The sequence below is a fragment of the Panicum virgatum genome, chromosome 8N (assembly GCF_016808335.1).
Source record: "Panicum virgatum strain AP13 chromosome 8N, P.virgatum_v5, whole genome shotgun sequence".
Taxonomy (NCBI): Eukaryota; Viridiplantae; Streptophyta; class Magnoliopsida; order Poales; family Poaceae; genus Panicum; species Panicum virgatum.
The window spans coordinates 49,210,868-49,226,270 of NC_053152.1; the positions used below are offsets into that span (position 1 = coordinate 49,210,868).

General features: G+C 46.4%; 1 pseudogene across 1 annotated transcript; it reads left to right on the plus strand.

Moving 5' to 3' along the window:
• Nucleotides 1–1,394: 1,394 nt before the first annotated feature.
• Nucleotides 1,395–7,151, plus strand: LOC120685589 (annotated as a pseudogene). The gene is made up of 5 exons (XR_005679649.1): nucleotides 1,395–1,603; nucleotides 2,206–2,291; nucleotides 2,394–2,566; nucleotides 2,727–2,945; nucleotides 3,740–7,151. The product of XR_005679649.1 is annotated as a putative disease resistance protein RGA4 (transcript).
• Nucleotides 7,152–15,403: the final 8,252 nt, after the last annotated feature.

The window sequence follows — 15,403 nt, forward strand, 5'->3', positions numbered from 1 at the left end:
CGAATTAGAACTCGAATCCGAGACTTCCATTTTGCATTTGTATCCGAGAATATCCGAATTTGTATTCGTATTCGATTTAAAATATGGTAAAAAGTGCTATCCGAATCCGATTCCATGTGAATCCGATATATTTCCATCCTTAGGTACTACAAAGCGGAACACTACCGTTCCGGATCGCCTCCCGCACTGGAAATCCAGGGGAGTACGGACGACACAGTACCTGGTTCTGTGCGCCCCCCTCGTCCTTCCAACACCCGTCCACGACCACCACGCGCGCGCAGATCCGATCAGAGAGAGAGCCGGTGGAGCAACGACTCCATGGAGAGAGAGGGCCGCCACCGGACCCATGCCTCCACCTCGCCACCGCGCGCGCAGAGGAGGGGGAAAGAGGACGGCCGCCGCACACGCAGGGGAGGGGGAAGGAGGGTGGCCGCTCAAGTAGGAGAGGGGCGAGACAGCCGGCGCGACGAGGAAGGAGGGAGGAGGCAGCCCACTCCCCTTCTGTTATACCACACGCGTCGACGCTGGCACTGCTGCCAACCCGTGCGCACCGCTACTCCATCACGCCGCGCGCTGCCGATGAGTGTGGAGGCCACGAGGAGGTGCGGCTGGGGCACGGCAGGGAGGCGTGGAGGCGCGGCAAGGGGCGGCATGGTGCGGGCACTAGAGATGGGGGAGAGAGACCGAGTGTAAAGTGCAGGGAGAGATGGGAGAGAGAGAGGGAGGGAGGGAGAGGGCGCCCAGCCGAGGGAGGAGCGGCAGATCCACTCGACGCTCCAGATCCGCCGCACCCGGCCCCCATGCCTCCGCCTCGCCACGAGACGCCGCGGCACGTCTCGCAATGCCGCGCCTCCGCCTCGCTGGCGGCGCCGCAGCCACCTCGCCATGCTGCGCCTCCAGCTCGGTGCCCTGGCCCGCCTCGCCACCGCGCCTCGATCCCGCCCGACCGCACCGCACCTCCACCTCTGCGCCACGGCCTGCCGCCCCTCGGCCCCACCCAAGTGCACCTCCACCTGGCCGCTCACCGTCGCAGCCTCCGCCGGAGAGGGAGGAAGGAGGTCCCCGGTGCCCGATCCAGCCGCCGGTAGAGTGCTGGGGAGGGGGCGGGGGTGCAGGAGGAAGGGAGGGGAGCCGGCGGCGGAGAAGGAGAGAGCGAGAGATATAGAGGGGGAGGGAGGGCGTCAGGTGAGGGAAAAAGAGAAAAAACACTGATGCGTAGGTTTCACCTCCTGGTAGCTGGTATAGAAGATATATATATATATATATATATATATATATATATATATAGAATAAATGAGTTTAAAACTGAATATAGAGGAGATAATCTTAAATAATTAGAAATGAATATTTTTTTTAGAGAATATCAAAGTCTGGGTGGGTAGGGTGCTCCCTGCTGACGCAAGGGAACATCTTTGACCAGAGATCTGCGTGCCAGATTCCCCTCCCTGCTAGACACGGATCCACTCCTCGCCGTTCTGGATTGCCTTCTGCGCTTACCAGTGCTCCCTCCGCTGCTCGCAGTCGCCTCTTCCTCGGCTAGGCGCGGCTCCAGTGCTCTCGTCTCAGTCGAATCGTCGCGCGTCGATCCGGCCGTCGACAGCAGGTACCAGCTTTTCAAATCGATTGGAGAAACTCAGCTCAAATTTGCAAGTGGATAACATTTTTAGGGTTGGATGCTTGTGCATCTCACACTTGAAAGTCGAGATTTTTTAGACAGTTGGAATTCCATTCTTCCCTGAAAGTTCCCCATCCCGTTTTCAAAGTTCAAATCCTGAAAAGCTTTAAAATCCAGCTTGGAAAATTATGAATCTCATTTCCAAGTCGAAAAACCTAAAAGCTTTAAACTAAATATTTGGTTTTCTAACTCTTTCTTCCATCAAGTGCTTCCCCTAGTCTCGCTCTCGCTGTACGCTGGCAATTTGTTGATCAGAGTCAACACAACCAGGCACGTTCTGCAAGGTTTTGCACGTGCCGGTGCAGTCTCGAGGTTAACAGATTGAACCATCAGCCAATCTCGAGGTCAACTGAGTGATGGATACTCTATTTAACTGGAAAAAACAATCAAACCTGCCAAATTGTTAGTCAGAGTGAACGGCCAACACCATATTGCATCACTTGACAAAAAAAATATGTTCAGTCCTGTTCAGACAAATGAGCTATCCAATCTACATATATTTATTTTCCCAATTGTGTTTCACCTTTCAGGATGCGTGTGATGCAAGAAGAGAAGACTTTGTAAGGAGAAAGCTCTTTCCAACCATTCCTCAACTTTTTCAGTCCTTCCGCTCATGGTATGGCTACCTGTACTATGCACCTTAGCGACTGTTAAGAAAGAGTTTCCTTACTTTAACTTCCCTTAGTTCACACTTGATTTACCTGTGCTGATCATGCAGAATTGCAGGGGTAGCTGAAGTTCGATGCTCAGTTTCTGTTTCTATTGCCTTCTGCTGGATGCTAGCTTGTACGAAAAGAGATCCTTCTGGTAATGTAAAATTCACATGGGTACATACTGCTCTCTCCTTGTACATCAATATGATCAGTGGCTTATCAATTGACCCATGTTCAGGTAATTATCGTTCTAGGAGCTCTGATTTAGTCATTCTTCTTTTCTGCTTAGTTGTTCGTGTTGTATTCTGCTTGGCCATTCTTCTTGTTGATTTTGAGCCAATTTAACTAGCAAATACCCCATCAGTCCATCTTTTGATTTTTCTCTCTAATTTTTATAGGTGTCGCAGCTTAATATGTGGGTTCTCTCCTGTTGATTAGCTGATTGTCAACATTCTATCCATTGATTTCTCCATTTCATTTTCTTGGGCTTGTTGAGAACTCGATATATTAAAGTAATGATGGGCCGATGATCATCATTAGGAATTGGTTCTGCAACATGGTTACAATGGACCTTATCATATCGATCCTTTTAGCTTGCTGGAAGGTAGATCTGCAAGGTACTGTGCTACAGATATTGCTTCTTTGTTTACATGTCTTTGTAATGTTGCTACTATTAATAATTTCTTATAACAGCTTCAAGGCTAAAATATGATAAACTGAAAATTCAATTACAGGCTTCAGGGGAGAGAATATCCATGAAAAGATGATTCATCTATGTTCATTATAAAGTACAACTAGTGGAATATTACTCTCAAGGATCAGTATGTGGGATCCTATGTAAGATCTCTATTTGATTACCCTAGGATCGAGTCAAATGATAACTGACCTTAACTTAAAGAACTAAAATCAATGTCAACTCACAAACATAAACACTTAAATATGTAAAAACATGATAATTCACTAGTGATATGCCAGTACATCGCCATATTTTTTAACTTACCCAGCACCATCATTGATCTCTTTTGTGTTTGAAGATTATTTGTGTTATCCGGAAAAGGTACCATTTACCCTAGTGCATTAGCTCCTTGGAAACACATAGCAGTTTGTGCAATGTCCTAAGCTCAATATTTCTAATAACAGTAATGAGCTGATTATTCATATATTTATTCTGAGCATGCTTAAATTTTTTACAAGGTTGTACAACTTCCAAGCTCAAGTAACTTATACTGTTAGTCAAAAGCTATATACCATTAAAAAAAGCCATCAATAAACCTCCATAGCTCAACTTGTTCAAGACATAAGCACAAATTAAGTAGTGATTTATGTGAATCTCTGTTACTAGGATAAAAGTTTAGTGATCCTTGTCTAGCTTTTCAAGCTGTCTTAACACATCTTGTGGATTCATTGCCAGTCTTCAAGTCTGCTACCCTTGCAAATAAATCACTTGGAATTTTTTGAGGACCTTCCTCTGAAGTTTGGCTAATGGCAACCATATTACATTCTCTGGTTTTATCATGTGCTAAGAAGTTGCAAGATATCGTAGCAGAGGAGGCGATTCTTATTCTAGGGGTAAAAGGAGAGCTTAGAGAACTGCTGAGAACAATGAACCAGATACAATGCTTTCTTAATGATGCTGAGCAGAGGAGGACAGAAGAGTCAGCAGTTAACAATTGGCTCGCTGAGCTGAAAGATTCTATATATGAAGCTGATGATATTATTGACATGGCCAAAATTGAGGGAAGCAAAGCTGCTAGCAAACTATCCTTCATCAACATCCTCATCACCAGGAGACTCGATTGGGTGTACAAGATTCTCAGTTTTCTCTTGCATTCCTACTATTCAGAGACGCCGTGGGATTGCTATTCGAATAAAAAGTTTCAATGCAGAACTTGAGAAGATTACAAAGCTAGGTGAAAGATTTTTAAAGCTTCAGAATATGCAGACTAAAGAGGATGTTTCAGTAGTGAGGAAGATGAAAACATGCCAAATTTTGGAGCCTAACCTTGTGGGGAAGGAAACATCACGTGCCAGCAAAAGAATTTTGGAACTGGTGCTTGCACACAAGAAAAAGAAAAGCTATAAGTTTGGTATTCTTGGAACTGGAGGGGTTGGTAAAACAACTTTGGCTCAAAAAATCTATAATGATGAAAAGATAAAAGGAACCTTTAGAAAACAAGCTTGGATTTGTGTTTCTCAGAAGTATTCTGAAGTTGCTTTATTAAAGGAAGTTCTCCGAAACATTGGGGTGAATTATGATCAAGATGAGACTGTGGGTGAACTCAGTGCAAAGCTGGCAATGGAAATTGAAAACAAAAGTTTCTTTCTTGTGTTGGATGACATATGGCAGCATGGTGTATGGACTAATCTACTTAGAATTCTATTACACACTGCATCTACTACAGTAATTTTGTTGACAACTAGAAATGATACAGTTGCACAAGCAATTGGGGTGGATGATGTGCATCGAATTGAATTGATGTCAGCAGATGTGGGATGGGAGCTTCTATGGAAGAGTATGAACATTAGTGAACCGATCGAACTGCAAACCCTACAAGGTATAGGGATGGAGATCGTTCATATGTGTGGTGGTCTTCCTCTCGCAATCAAAGTTATTGCTAGTGTTCTAGCAACTAAAGAGCGAACTGAGAGCGAATGGAGAAAGGTTATAAATAGAAGTGCTTGGTCCATGGGCAAACTTCCTATCGAGCTTAGAGGAGCTTTGTATGTGAGCTATGATGAGCTACCAAGGTGTTTGAAGCAATGTTTCCTCTATTGCGCATTGTATCCAGAAAATATGATAATGCATCGTGATGATCTTGTCAGGTTTTGGGTTGCTGAAGGTTTTGTAGAAGAGGAAGAAGAACAACTTCTAGAAGATACAGCTGAAGAATATTACTATGAGTTGATATATAGAAATCTCCTTCAACCAGTCCCTATATGTTTTGACTACTCTTTCTGCAAAATGCATGATCTTCTGAGGCAACTTGCTGGACATTTATCAGGAGAAGAATGTTTTTGTGGAGATATACTATCATTTAGTGCTAAACCTTTGTCCAAGCTGCGACGAGTTTCAATTGCCAGTGACAAGAATTCTTTAAGTTTCCCTAATGTGGACAGGGACCATATTAGAGTAAGGACATTAAACATCCGTTTTGCTAAGTCACCTGGATCTGAGAACACAATATTTGGAAGATTTTCACACCTTCGCGTGTTAAATTTGACTGGCTCACTAATACAATTTATTCCAAATTCTATTGGAAATATGGTACACTTACGGTCACTAGATCTTGATTTGACTGGCATATCTTATCTTCCAGAGTCCATCAGTTCTCTAATAAATCTTCAAATATTGAACCTGGAAGGTTGTTATTCTTTGAGAAGCCTTCCTTTGGGAATTACTCAATTATGCAACTTAAGACGCATCGGTCTCCGTGACACACCAATAAATCGGGTTCCAAAAGGGATAGGACTATTGAAAAATCTGAATGATTTAGAAGGATTTCCGATTGGTAATAGTAGTGGTAATTCAAGAATGCAGGATGGATGGAATTTGGATGAGTTGGATTCTCTTTTGCAGTTGAGGCGTCTTGATATGATTAAATTGGAAAAGGCAGCTCATTGTGGTGTTGAATCTTTCCTAAAAAATAAAAAGCATCTCAAAGTTTTGCGTCTATGGTGCACTGAGTTTTCATATGAACACTATCATGAAGAGGATATTAGTAGGATTGAGAATATATTTGAGCAGCTGATCCTTCCGCAGAACTTGGAAGAGCTAGTATTTGGGGGATTCTTTGGTCGGAAATTTCCCACTTGGCTTGATGGTGCTCACTTATCTTCAGTGAAACACTTAAGCCTCGTTAATTGCAGATCCTGTCTATACCTTCCTCCTATCGGGCAGCTACCTAATTTGAAGTATTTGGAAATTATGGGGGCAAGCATGGTTACCAAGATTGGACCTGAATTTGTTAGATACACAGTGGGTAATCCATCCTCTTCAGAGGCAATTGCATTCCCGAAGCTTGAATCGCTACTCATGCGACAGATGCCCAATTTAGAGGAGTGGTCATTCATCGAAAAAGAAGAAAATTCAGCAGTAAATGAGGAAGGCGTTGGTGGTGGACCTCCTGAAAACCGAAGGTATGAAACACCTGAGAAGGAAAAGGGGGAAGCTCCATTTCGAATGATGGGGCTACTTCCTAGTTTGAAGAACTTGTATATTGATGACTGTCCAAATCTGCGAGCTCTCCCACAACAGCTTGGACAGCATGCCACCAGCTTGAAGGAGCTCCAACTGAGATATGTGGGGAGCCTTATGGTGGTGGAGAATTTCCCGTTCCTCTCACAGATCCTTGTAATTGAAGGATGTGAACGCCTAGAGCGGGTATCAAATCTTCCCCAAGTGAGACGACTGCGTGCACATGACTGTCCAGATTTAAGATGTGTGGAGAAGTTGGACAACTTGCAGCAGTTGTGGCTTGACGAGGATATGCAAGAGATCTCCTCACTATGGGTGCCTAGGCTTGCGCAGCAGTGCCGACAACTTCACTGCGAAGACCTGGATATCTCCACTTGGACAAGGGGATAATCCATTGATGCCTTATTAGATGGCTATAAGACATTGGGCATCAGCATTGGCTAGATATTTATTTTCTTACATCTTTTTTGGACCATTTTTTTGAAGTGTTCAGTTTGTACCCTGTTTTGACATATGTCATAGAGTAGTTATAGTTACTCTTCATGAAGAGTACTCCGCCTGGATGATGGAACTGACTAGAGATTTACTACACATTTAATTTCCTGATGGGAAAAGTATCTTCCATGAACCGGAGTCGTAAGTTGCAGAACACCCTAGAAACTTCCTAACAGCTTATCTGAGGGCCTAGTTGGTTTATGGTTACTGCTGATTAACGCCATAAGAATGATTCAATTAATGCATAATTAAGATCATACTTAAACAGTCCATTTAGGCCTGAACATCCATTTGTTTTGAGCTCACTCAAAAACTCTCTAGATAACTTCTCGTGAAATTCTTCTAACTCTTCATTCTAATGTTTTTATATGCTTTGTTTAGAACTACAGTCTATAGAAATATTTATCCATGCATCTGCCATCCAGTGTGCTGATTGCTGCAAGCGAGAGGTGACCATTCAAGTTTTTCTGGGTCAATTTTGACATACCAAATTCAGTTCCAATCTCAAGCAGTTAGCTGCACCAGGTAGTAAAATGCGCCCAGGAACATTTCGCCTGTTTCTGCACAGCGTGCAGTAGTAAAATGCGGCAAGACGTGTTTTAAAGATGTAACTATATTCCAACATGAGAGTGTTTTGTGCAACCGACGGTTGAAACCATCAAGTGAAAGAAATGGAGAAACCAATACGATCCTGGCTTGTGAAGAGCACGAGTGACAGCGGAAACTTCTCTTAGGATCTGATTGACTAATGACTAGCTTCTTTTCAATTTGAAACTTGTCTGGATTCAAACCCACTTTGAACAGAAATTTGTATGAGGCCCAGGAAGGCCCACAATGGCGGTGAGCTAAAGGCCCATCTGGCTTCTGGTCGCCGAAACAGAGTATTCCATTGCTGCCTCTACTGTCGTGGGCGGCAACTGTTGTTGTTAACTGTTGAAGCAGGGAACTGGGGAACGTAGCATGCAGAAGTCAGCTATGTTTGTTTGATTGTTTATTTCCGGCAATTTGAACGGGCTTCGTCTGACGAAGTTGGGGGAAGGAAATATTCTAAACTTGCTTGCGTGTTCATCTGATCATAATGCCCAGTGACGAATCATCTGATCATAGTGTTGATCTGATCCTCATCAATCAGGAACAAACCCCCCCTCTGGTGCCTCGTCCACTGCCTGTGGGCTGTGGCCAATCATCAATCAAACATGTTCACCACCAGAGCAGCTGGTGGTGGTGGTTTGTTTAAGATGTCATGACAGGGAGGCAGGGAACTGGGGAGGGTATAGGATGCAGAAGTCAGCTGTATTTGGTTCATTTCCTCTGCGTCATCTTGATCGAACCGGCTTCATGCGACGACACAGGGAGAAATAAACTAAACTTTGTGGGACCGAAACTGACGACCAGAGGGGGGTGAATGAGAGCCGAACAAAATTTCTCCGAAATTTGAAACGTCGGCCTATGTCCCAAAATCACCGCAAGTCCTCCAACCCAGGTCAGCGAGAATAGCTATGGACCAGCTATCTTGAAGCAGAAGACCCAGGTTGCAGCGCGGAAGCAAAGCGAGTGAAACTTCACAAATTGCAACACAGCACACACAGACCGGTCTAACCGGTGTACTGGACCGGTCTGACCGGTCGGGCTGGGAATTTCAAACTGCAGACCGATCAGACCGGTTGCACAGACCGGTCAGACCGGTCTCTCCCAGTTAGCCCGCCAACAAAGCTCAAAAGGTCAAATCTCGAGCAAACGAAGTCCAAATCTAACGAAACTTGGAGGAAAGCTTCGTAACTACCCCGTGAACATACCCCCAAAAGATCTCACCCAAAAGATTCACGGATCAAGAGAAATCGAGGAAAGATCAAAGAGAAATGGGGTTTTCTCAAGAACCCAAAAATCTCAATCCGTGAGAACTCGCGATTCCTGCAGGTTTGGCACTAGGCTAGATAGATTAGAATCGTCATAACGAGTCCATCAAACCACGAATCGAAGAACTTGACTCCTCCAAACACAAAACACCTCAAAGGAGGAAAAATCAAGTCCAAAAACACAAAGGGAAGGGGAGGACGAAAAGCTCAGCACACACAGGTGAATCTCAACACAATTTCATTCATAATTCACGGAGGAATTCACCTATACAAAGGCTAGAGCCGACCACACCATCATCCACCCTCTAAATCGAAGAGATTATCTATAATCTAACCTCCCTTTGCGTTGGAGTCCTTGGACCTAACCTAGAGCAGAGGCTGGGAGAAGGAAAAACTCAGAGAAAACAAAAGACTCGAGAGACTCAACCAGCCACGGGCTGGTGGGGGTATTTATACCCGGCTGCTGCGGTCAGACCGGTCAGATCGGTTGTTATCGCCCTAAATTAATAGGATTAATTTATGGGCCGAAAGCAAGATGGGCTTAGAGCAGAAGATTGAAGAACACTTGTAAATCGGCTCCTGCGTGAGCATCTGGGCCACATGGGCCGTGTATCCTTAGATTTAGTTTAAGATTAGAGATAGAGTCCAATCGGGACAAGATTAGTTTAGATTGTTTCCCAAGTCTCCGGACTATAAATATGTACCCTTTGTTATTCTTAAAGGGAGAGCGTCATCACGTCTCGCAAACAACAACTCTCGGCGCATCGCCACCCCTAATCCTAGGGTTTCATCCAAGTAAGCGCTATGCTGCCCTGATTGCTTCTTGCGATCAGGGCAGCATTGTTCTTGCTTTTACCTTGGTATTACTCGTACTGAAGCGTTTTTTATGGCGAGTAATGCTAGTTATCCTGATGTTCGTAGCATGGCTTTTAGTAGATCTGTTGTGCTTCGTTGCTTATCATCTACGAATATCATGTTGTCTCTGTGCAGTCACGTTTCAATCTTATGCTAGTTCTTATCGCATAGAATTAGTTGCACAGAGGCAACACCCTGATTCTTTTAAGTTTAGTAGATCTAATCTGTTATAGTTTGCTCTTATCTTGAGAGTTTGCATAATATCTGATAGGTTAGGCCTTGCAAACGGATTGGATGATCCGGTGGCGTAGTAGATGCTTTATCTTAGCCTTAATAGAGATTGTTTCGGGAATCGACTCTTGCTAGTTCTTAGGCCTCTGTTTTGGGTTCTGGTTTAGTTATCTGTTACGTTCATTAGGCCTAGTCACGTGTAGGATGTTCCGATCTAGCAGTGAAACTTTTACCATCGTGGATTAGGTTAACTAGATTTAATTGAAGCAGCTTTACAGTTATCTGCTTTATTCATCAATATCTGGATAGATATAGATCCACTCTGACACCGGGACTCGATCGGCTCTTTAAAGCCGATGCAAGAGTCGTCCCGGGGAGCCGACCACGGCTCGGACCTATGTTTACACGTGTCTTTGTATGCAGGAAACTATTTGGAGCACGTTCGCACCCTCCTGATCGGGTATAGGTCAGGTGGCACGCCCGGCTTTCCACACATTCTCCGGGCGCGTGACGGAATTGCGGGCCGTCGACGAGGGAGCAGTGCCTGCCAGCGCCCCAGCAACCTCTCGGCTCTTCGTGTTGCCCGTCGCTGCTCGCCGGTGGGTTTCGACCGACAACACATTCTGGCACGCCCAGTGGGACTCTTCTCGCCAACAACGTCCACTGCAACAATGACTGGAGCCCAAGATCAAGAACCCGCTCCCAAGCCCGTCACGTATGAAGAGCTCTCTCCTGAACACAAGAAGAAGTATGATGAGATCAAAGCTTTGCTGGAAGCCGATCTCATCGGCTCTTTTGAGAGGACCCGCAACCATGGCATCAGGTGGAAGGGGTTCTCGCCTGAAGGCGCTCTCGACAACGTGGATTTGTCTATACCATCAGAAGAGCGCACCAGGGCCCTGCGTCAGGAGATGAACTACATGGTGGCCCATTCGCTTCATCGGCACTCTCAGAGCCTGATGAACGAGCTTGAGCGCATGGCGCACCGCGTCATCCAGGAGATAATCAAGAATTAGTACTCTCCATCGGGACCAACCCTAGGGAGTCACACAGAGGAAGCCACACTGCATTCTAGGCCGCAATTGTCATTCTCGTTTGCGGCCCCAAGACCACAAAATTCGCCGATCTACGTCGTCCACAATATCGGCGGTGATCCTGGAGAAGGCCAATTTGTAGGGTCGAGATGGCGGACTAGAGGGGGGTGAATAGTCCTTTCTAAAACTAATTGCGCCGGCTAACCGAAACTTATGCGGAATTGAAACTATTCGCTTAGCCAAGACTTCACCCCTCTAACTAGAACTCTAAGGCACCTCCAAAAAGATCCTACACAAAGCAAATGGAGTGCCAAGCTAGTAAGAGCTCTCCTAACAATTCTAATGCCAAGTCATACAAGCCTAAGCACTAGTACTTCACAAACCGGGGGAGCTCCTACACAAATCTAATGAGTAAAAGCACAAAGCCAAACCTAAACTCACTAGATGCTCAAGGACAAGAATACACAATCCAAATCCAAGAGCTCAACTTGCTTAGCTACACAATTTAAGCAAGAGCAACTAATTAAGCTACACAAGCTAACTAGTTACACTAGGATCTCTACTTCTAGCTACACAAGAAGAAGATGATTAGCAAGCTACACAAGCTAACTAATCACTAGAGAGCAACTACACAAGCACAAGATATAGATGAATGTAAATACAAGGCTTGTGATTTGGAGAATGCAAACCACCGAGAAGAGTAGACAAGATTGACACGGTGATTTTTATCCCGAGGTTCACTTGGTTGCCACCAAGCTAATCCCCGTTGAGACAAGCTCCAAGGTTGCCGCCGATCCTCTTGCTAGTGGTGACTCTCAAGTCACACTCTCCCACGTGGAGTGCTCACACCGAGCTCTAGCACATGATCCGGCCGGACCACTTGTTGCTCTTCACGTCTCGCTCAACTAGAGTTGCTCTTCGCGGCTCCCGCGGGGTGAGCACAATACCCCTCACAATCTCTTCTCCGGAACACCGCACAATCTTCTTGCGGGCTTCAACGGAGCCTCTTGCCACCAAGCCATCTAGGAGGTGGCAGCCTCCAAGAGTAACAAGCACACCGGCTTGCAACATGATCACCTAGTGCCACTCGATGCAATCTCTCAAAGCAATCGCACTAGAATCGCTGTCTCACTCGATCGGATGATTACTATCAAGTTAGAGTGAGTAGAGGGCTCTCAAGCACTCTCACACATGGACACCAAGTCCCCAAGGTGCTCAACCACCTCAAATGGCCGGCCACATCCTCTATTTATAGAGGGAGGCCCCAAACTAGCCGTTACACTCAAATCCCGTGAAAACAGAGTTTTCGCGGACTGTCCGCCTCACATAGACCGGACCGTCCGCCATTCAAAACCAACAGCTAGAACTGTAATGATTATGTGTCAGAGTAGACCGTTAGAGCCCCGGGCGGACTGTCCGCGGTTCAAAACTTCGAACCAACCGATTTGCAAACGTCTCTGACTAAATCTGGAAGTGACCGGAGGACTGTCCGCTCCCCAGGGGCGGACCGTCCGCGGTTCAAAAAGTGAGCACACACAGAAACCGCAGTGTTTCTGTCCCAGAATTTTCAGTAGGAGGCGGACCGTCCGCCCCCAAGGACCGGACGGTCCGCAGTTCATTTTGGACACCTAAGACAGAACTACCAAGTTTCTGCGCCCGTTTCAGCTTTTAAAGGCGGACCGTCCGCCCCCATGGACCGGACGGTCCGCAGTTCATTTTGGACCACCAACAGAGCCAAAAACGGTTCTGTTTGAGCTCATCCGAGATAACGGCGGGCCGTCCGCCCCCCTTTAGCGGACCGTCCGCAGGTATAATTTCAGCAGAAATGTACCTCGGTAAAACGGCCATAACTCTTAGCTCCGATGTCCAAATTAGGTGATCTTGGACTCTATGGAAAGCTAATTCAGAGGGCTACACAACCCAACTGAATACTTGATCCAAAACACAATGGATCAAAGCAGTATTCCAGTCCAAGAGACCACCTAATTTCCGGAGAAAACCGAAAAACCTTTCTTGCTTCCCAAAGTTGATCAACAACAACTCCAACTCTTTCTCCTTTGCAAATGTGCCAACACAACCACGTGAACAACACCATGTGCATGTGTGTTAGCATTTCACAATCATTTTCAAAGGATTTTCACTTGATCTCACCACGCCACTCGATCCTAGCAACATCGTAATGTTAGATCGCTCAAGTGGCACTAGATGACCGATATGCAAACAAGTTTGCCCCTCTTGATAGTACGGCCATCTATCCTAAATCCGGTCATGCACTTCTCTACACAACCTTTGACCGGTGAAAAGAAATGCCCTACAAGTCATACCTTTGCCTTGCGTATTTCATTTCATTTTCCCAAATATTGATGCCACACAAGCACCAAACTCCATCAAGCCTTTTGATCATCATCATGAGTCAACACTTGGCTTGATCTTTCTTAAATGATATGATCCACTCCATATCATCACATGACCTCTTTGGTCCATCGATCTTGACCTTGCTCGCTCTTCACCGTTGCCTCGGTCCATCGGCGTCAAATCTTGCCCAAGTTTCACCGCCTCGCGGTCCCTCGCTTCAAAGCCTTGACTTGCCCTTCTCCATTGCAACCGGTCCATCAAGCCAAGCCTTGTCTTGATCTTCTCCACTTTAGTCACATAACTCCATGTCATGTCTCATATGCAATGAGCTCCTCGATCACACTATATGAGCATAGCATCAACCCTTAGTCATTTCTCCTCCATGGCACATGTTGCTCATACTAGTGTCTTTGTGTGGACTAATTTCCTGTGTATCTCAACATAAACACTTATTAGTCCACCCAAGTTGTCACTCAATTAACAAAACCAAACAAGGGCCTTTCACAATTCCTCACTGAGCCACCCAAGGAGATCCCGCATGGCTACACGTGCGCCTACATCCCTGACAGCGTCAATCCAACACGCTCGGTGCAGATGGTAAACCCAGGAGCTTCTGGAGCAGACGCGGAGAAACAAGCGTGGCTGGCAAAGTACGCTACTGGGCTGAGTGCTGAGCCATCGGCCCCAGGAGTTCTTAGTGTGGAGCAGGTCAGTGCAATACTGAGAGACCAGTTCGGCATCCTGCCCAAGAGGAAAGCGATCGGCTATTTCAAGCCGTATCCAAATGACTATGACTTGATCCCCTTGCCGCCCAAGTATCGGCTTCCCGAATTCACCAAGTTCAGCGGGTCAGAAGGAGCCAGCTCCATAGAGCATGTTAGCCGATACTTAACCCAGCTTGGGATGATCTCATTATCGGATCCTCTGAGGGTCCGGTTCTTCGGCCAATCTCTTACAGGCCCAGCTTTTGGATGGTATGCATCACTGGCTCCGGATTCGATTCGGACTTGGAGGCAGCTTGAAGATCAATTCCATACCCAGTACCACTCGGAGTCTGCTGAAGCTGGAATTGCCGACCTCGCCCAAGTCAGGCAGAAGCGAGGAGAGACTGTGTCAGAATACATACAGCGCTTCAGGGAGGTCAAGAACCGATGCTACTCGTCGTGCATCACAGAGAAGGAGGCAGTCGATCTGGCTGTCCTGGGACTCGCTAAGCCGATCAAGGATCTAGCTTTTCAATTGGAGTTCACGTCTCTGGCGCACCTGGTGCAGAAGCTTACGGCGTATGAGCATTATCATCCTGAGCTCTACCAGGACAAGTTCAAGCGCCATGTAAACATGGCCCAGGCGGATGAATCTGACGACTCTGGCGAGGAGCAAGAAGTGGCTGTAGCAGAGTGGACTCGGGGGGCAAACCCTGTCCCGTGCAAGTGGATCAAATAGCAGGGGCTTGTGAAGGGCTTCGACTTTGACATGACGAAAGCAGAGCAGATATTTGATCTGCTCCTCAAGGAAAAATAGCTGAAGCTCCCAGAGAATCACAAGTTACCGACGGCACAAGAGCTGCAGGGAAGACTGTACTGCAAATGGCACAACTCGTTCACTCATGACACGGGTGAATGCAAGGAGCTACGTCGTCAGATACAATCGGCTATCGAGCAAGGCCGATTAATCCTGGCTCAACACACAATGAAGGTTGACACAAAGCCCTTCCCGCAAGCTAATGTCGTGGAGCTGTCAGACTTCGGATCCGAGGGCCAGGATTTGGTATTCCAGATCAACATGGTGGGACCCATGCGCCGCCATGACAAGTAGAGGAGAGAGGCCGCTTCTGGCAAACGGCCGCAGGATGAACGCGAGCTGGAGCAGCGACATGTGACTGAAGAGTAGGTGTGTCACATCCGCAATCAGCTTCCAGCTTATAATCGGCTTCTAGAAAAGTACCAGTACCAGTACAAGTTGCGCCGCCGGTACGAATCGGAGGAAGATGAGTATGAGCACCGCACAGGGAGGACACTGGGGAGATGCCAGGCTATACGCGACCACTGGCACTG